This window comes from Triticum dicoccoides, chromosome 3A, assembly GCF_002162155.2.
Source record: "Triticum dicoccoides isolate Atlit2015 ecotype Zavitan chromosome 3A, WEW_v2.0, whole genome shotgun sequence".
Classification (NCBI taxonomy): Eukaryota; Viridiplantae; Streptophyta; class Magnoliopsida; order Poales; family Poaceae; genus Triticum; species Triticum dicoccoides.
In genome coordinates, this window is record NC_041384.1 from 724322015 (window position 1) to 724328656 (window position 6642).

Here is a 6642-nt window from a genome sequence, read left to right on the forward strand (position 1 = left end):
GATAGTATATTTATATGTGAACCTCTCTTTCTTGATTACTTCCTATTCATTGCAAGGATGACCAAAACTATGTTTGTCAACTCTCAACAACTTTTATTCATCATACTCTTATATGTGAAGTCATTACTCTCCATAAGATCGATATGATCTCTTTATTTCTTCTCTTTTATTCATTTCCCTCAAGATCATAGCAAAATAATCAAGCCCTTGACTCAACACTAATCTTTATTATATATAGCTCACGGACTCGATTACATAGGAAGACCATAAAGCAAAACTCACAACTAGATCATACTAAAACTTTATTCTACTAGATCAAAATATTATCAAAAGGATCGAACTAAGAAAAACGGTAAAGATAAAAGTGATGGCGATACGATACCGGGGCACTCCCCCAAGCTTGGCAGTTGCCAAGGGGAGTGCCCATACCCGATGCTCGGTTCTTCTTTGTTGGTGAAGAAGGTGTTGTTGATGATGGGTAGTCGCACATCGAGCGTAAGAGATCCTCCAATTTGCGGATAATGCCCTTGAGTGCGATGATATGCTCCTTCAACAAAATATTTTCACTTGTGAGATACTTGTTTTGAATACGAGCTAACTCAATCATCTCGAAAGCCTCAATCTCTATTGGGGTAAAGAGATTGTGGCGAGGTGGAAGGATGTCTTCTTCTGCTACTGCCGGAACTTGGTCCCCCATGGCCTTCCTGATCCCATCATGCTTGTTGATCTCTCCGGGTTCTTCTCTCTTCAGCTCTATCTTCATTAGCCAAGCATCGTTACCCTCATTGTTGGAGGAGGAGGGAAACAACATGATGCTTCGCCTTGACAACCCTGGCAGAAAACAGCTCGAAACAAGAACATGAGATTTTTGCATGATACGGTGGTCAAAACCTTCGGGAGATTATATAATGAATTTTTACCGACCAAAAGAAGTATCATGCAAGAAAACGAAGTCCGGAGAGCACACGAGGTGCCCACGAGGTAGGGGGCGCGCCCAGGGGGTAGGGCGCACCCTCCACCCTCGTGGAAGCCTCGTGTCCTTTCTGGTCTACTTCTTATTTTCCTATTTTCTTAAATATTCCAAAACGGAGAAAAATTGCCATTAGAACTGTTTTGGAGTCGGTTTACTTAATGTACCACGTACCTGATACGTCTCCAACGTATCTATAATTTTTGATTGCTCCATGCTATATTATCTACTGTTTTGGACTATATTGGGCTTTATTTTCCACTTTTATATTAATTTTGGGACTAACCTATTAACTGAAGGTCCAACCTAGAATTGCTGTTTTTTGCCTATTTCAGTGTTTCGAAGAAACGAAATATCAAACGGAGTCCAAACGGAATAAAACCTTCGGGAACGTGATTTTCTCACCGAACGTGATCCAGGAGACTTGGACCCTACTCCAAGGAGTCAAAGAGGCGGTCACGAGGGTGGGGGGCGCCCCCCAGGGCGCGCCCCCTGCCTCGTGGGCCCCTCGATGCTCCACCGACGTACTGCTTCCTCCTACATATACCTACGTACCCCCAAACGATCAGAACATGAGCCAAAAACCTAATTCCACCGCCGCAACTTTTTGTATCCACGAGATCCCATCTTGGGGCCTGTTCTGGAGCTCCGCCGGAGAGGGCCGTCATCACGGAGGGCTTCTACATCATCATAGCCTCTCCGATGAAGTGTGAGTAGTTTACCTCAGACCTTCGGGTCCATAGTTAGTAGCTAGATGGCTTCTTCTCTCTTTTTGGATCTCAATACAAAGTTCTCCCCCTCTCTTGTGGAGATCTATTCGATGTAATCTTCTTTTTGCGGTGTGTTTGTTGAGACCGATGAATTGTGGGTTTATGATCAAGTCTATCTATGAATAATATTTGAATCTTCTCTGAATTCTTTTATGTATGATTGATTATCTTTGCAAGTCTCTTTAAATTATCCGTTTGGTTTGGCCAACTAGATTGGTAGTTCTTGCCATGGGAGAAGTGCTTAGCTTTGGGTTCGATCTTGCGGTGTCCTTGCCCAGTGACCGAAGGGGCAGCAAGGCACGTATTGTATCGTTGCCATCGAGGATAACAAGATGGGGTTTAGTTCATATTGCATGAATTTATCTCTCTACATCATGTCATCTTGCTTAAGGCATTACTCTATTTTTTAACTTAATGCTGTAGATGCATGCTGGATAGCGGTCGATGAGTGGAGTAATAGTAGTAGATGCAGAATCGTTTCGATCTACTTGTCACGGACGTGATGCCTATATACATGATCATGCCTAGATATTCTCATAACTATGCTCAATTCTGTCAATTGCTCAATAGTAATTTGTTCACCCACCGTAGAATACTTATGCTCTTGAGAGAAGCCACTAGTGAAACCTATGGCCCCCGGGTCTATTCTCGTCATATCAATCTCCGTCACTTTAATCTTGCTTTGCTTTTTCACTTTGCTTTTACTTTTTACTTTGCATCTTTATACCAAAAATATTATATCTATCAGATCTCACTCTCGTAAGTGATCGTGAAGGAATTGACAACCCCTAATCGCGTTGGTTGCGAGTAGCTATTGTTTTGTGCAGGTACAAGGGACTTGAGCGTGGCCTCCTACTGGATTGATACCTTGGTTCTCAAAAACCGAGGGAAATACTTATGCTACTCCGCTGCATCATCCCTTCCTCTTCGGGGAAAACCAAAGCAAGCTCAAGACGTAGCAGTACCTATTCCTTTTCAGAGTCTGAAACGTTCCGGAAAGGGTCCCTTATGTATTCCTCCGGGGTTACGGTTTCAATATTATTTGTTTCAACATTTATGGGATTACCTGAGATATAATGTTTGATTCTTTGACCGTTCAGCACCTTCGGATTTGTGCCTTCGAAGTTTTTGATTTTTATGGCACCGGAACGATAGACCTCCTCGATAACGTAAGGACCTTCGCATTTAGAGAGAAGTTTGCCTGCAAAAAATCTTAAACGAGAGTTGTATAACAATACATAATCACCTACATTGAACTCACGTTTTGTATCCTTTTATCATGCCATCTTTTAACTTTTTCTTTAAATAGCTTGGCATTTTCATAAGCTTGGGTTCTCCATTCATCAAGTGAGCTAATGTCAAAAAGACTCTTCTCACCACCAAGTTTGAAGTCATAGTTGAGCTCTTTAATAGCCCAATATGCCTTATGATCTAATTCAAGAGGTAAGTGACATGCTTTACCATAAACCATTTTATATGGAGACATACCCATAATATTTTTATATGCAGTTCTATAAGCCCATAATGCATCATCAAGTTTCTTGGACCAATTCTTTCTAGATCTATTAACAGTCTTTTGCAAAATTAATTTGAGCTCTGTGTTACTCCACTCTACTTGACCACTAGACTGTGGATGATATGGAGATGCAATTCTATGATTAACATCATACTTAGCAAGCATTTTACGAAAGGCACCATGAATAAAATGTGAATCACCATCAGTCATTAAGAATCTAGGGACTCCAAACCTCGGAAAAATAACTTCTTTAAGCATCTTAATAGAGGTGTTATGATCAGCACTACTAGTTGGAATAGCTTTTACCCACATAGTAACGTGATCAACAACAACTAGAATATGTGTATACCCATTAGAGGAAGGAAAAGGTCCCATATAATCAAAGCCCCAAACATCAAATGGTTCAATAACAAGTGAATAATTCATAGGCATTTCTTGACGTCTACTAATATTACCAATTCTTTGACATTCATCCCAAGACAAGACAAACTTACGGGCATCCTTGAAGAGGGTAGGCCAATAAAAACCGGATTGCAGTACCTTATGTGCAGTTCTATCTCTAGCATGGTGTCCTCCATAAGCTTCAGAGTGACACTTGCATATATAGGATCTCTTCCTGTTCATGCTCAGGAACACAACGTCTAATAACCCCATCTACTCCTTATTTATAAAGATGTGAGTCATCCCAGAAGTAATGTCTTCAATCATAGAAAAACTTTTTTTTGCTGGTATGTGAAACTAGGTGGTATAAATTTAGCAACAATGTAATTAGCATAACCAGCATACCATGGAGCAGTACGAGAAGCATTTATGACAGCTAATTGTTCATCAGGAAATCTATCATCAATAGGTAGTGGGTCATCAAGAACATTCTCTAACCTAGATAAATTGTCTATAACGGGGTTCTTGATACGTCCATTTTGCATCATGCTTTTATATCGATATTTATTGCATTATGGGCTGTTATTTCACATTATGTCACAATACTTATGGCTATTCTCTCTTATTTTACAAGGTTTACATAAGGAGGGAGAATGCCGACAGCTGGAATTCTGGGCTGGAAAAGGAGCAAATATTAGAGACCTATTCTGCACAACTCCAAAAGTCCTGAAACTCCACAGAATACCTTATAAAAAATAATGAAAAATCCTCGCCAAAGATGAACACCAGGAGGCCCACACCCTTTCCACGAGGGTGGGGGGCGCCCCCCTAGGGCGCGCCCCTACCTCATGGGCCCCCTGGTGGCTCTCTAATGTCCATCTTCTGCTATATGAAGTCTTCCGTCGAGAAAAAAATCGGAGGCAAACTTTTCGGGACGAAACTCCGCCACCACGAGGCGTAACCTTGTCGGATCCAATATAGGGCTCCGGCAGAGCTGTTCTGCCGGGGAAACTTCCCTCCCAGAGGGGGAAATCATTGCCATCGTCATCACCAACGCTCCTCTCATCGGGAGAGGGCAATCTCCATCAACATCTTCATCAGCACCATCTCATCTCAAAACCCTAGTTCATCTCTTGTATCCAATTCTTGTCTCCAAGTCCGGGATTGGTGCTAGTAGGTTGCTAGTAGTGTTAATTACTCCTTTTAGTTGATGCTAGTTGGTTTAATTGGTGGAAGATCATATGTTCAGATCCTATATGCATATTAATACCCCTCTGATTATCAACATGTTTATGCTTTGTGAGTAGTTACGTTTGTTCCTGAGGACAAGGGCGAAGTCTTGCTATTAGTAGTCATGTGAATTTGGTATTCGTTCGATATTTTGATGAGATTTATGTTGTCTAGCCTCTAGTGGTGTTATGTGAACGTCGACTACATAACACTTCACCATTATTTTGGTCTAGAGGAAGGCATTGGGAAGTAATAAGTAGATGATGGGTTGCTAGAGTGACAGAAGCTTAAGCCCTAGTTTATGCGTTGCTTTGTAAGGGGCTGATTTGGATCCATATGTTTCATGCTATGGTTAGGTTTACCTTAATACTTTTGTTGTAGTTGCGGATGCTTGCAATAGAGGTTAATCATAAGTGGGATGCTTGTTCAAGTAAGAACAACACCCAAGCACCGGTCCACCCACATGTCAAATTATCAAAGTACCGAACGCGAATCATATGAACGTGATGAAAACTAGCTTGACGATATTCCCATGTGTCCTCGGGAGCGCTTTTCCTTATATAAGAGTTTGTCTAGGCTTGTCCTTTGCTACAAAAAGGATAGGGCCACCTTGCTGCACTTTATTTACTTTTGGTACTTGTTGCTCGTTACAAATTATCTTATCACAAAACTATCTGTTACCACTTATTTCAGTACTTGCAGAGAATACCGTGCCGAAAGCCGCTTATCATTTCCTTAGTGGGATGCTTGTCCAAGTAAGGACAGTACCCAAGCACCAGTCCACCCATATATCAAATTATCAAAGTACCAAACGTGAATCATATGAACATGATGAAAACTAGCTTAACGATAATTCACATGTGTCCTCGGGAGTGCTTTCCTTCATATAAGAGTTTGTCCAGGCTTGTACTTTACTACAAAAAGGATTGGGTCATCTTGATGCACCTTATTTACTTTTATTACTTGCTACCTGCTACAAATTACCTTATCACAAAACTATCTGTTACCGATAATTTCAGTGCTTGCAGAGAATACCTTACTGAAAACTGCTTATCATTTCCTTCTGCTCCTCGTTGGGTTCGACACTCTTACTTATCGAAAGGACTACGATAGATCCCCTATACTTGTGGGTCATCAAGACTCTTTTCTGGCGCCGTTGCCGGGGTGTGAAGCCCCTTTGGTAGGTGGAATTTGGTAAGGAAATTTTTTTATATAGTGTGCTGAAATTTACTGTCACTTGTTACTATGGAAAGTAATCCTCTGAGGGGCTTGTTTGGGGTATCTTCACCCTGACCAGTAGAGCAAAGAATTTCTCCTCAACCTACTAAACCTATTGAAAATGAAATTCCTTATGACTATCCTTCGGGTATGATAGAAAAACTGCTAGCTAATCCTTTTACAGGAGATGGAACAAAGCATCCTGATGAACACCTAATATATGTGGATGAAGTTTGTGGATTATTTAAGCTTGCAGGTATACTCGATGATGTTGCTAAGAAGAAGGTCTTCCCTTTATCTTTGAAGGGAGATGCATTGACATGGTATAGGCTATGTGATGATACGAGATCATGGAACTATAGAAGATTGAAATTGGAATTTCATCAAAAGGATTACCCTATGCATCTTGTTCATCATGACCACAATTATATATATAATTTTTGGCCTCATGAAGGAGAAAGCATCGCTCAAGCTTGGGGGGTGGGGGGGCTTAAATCAATGTTATATTCATGCCCCAATCATGAGCTCCTAAGAGAAACAATTCTTCAAAAAATTTA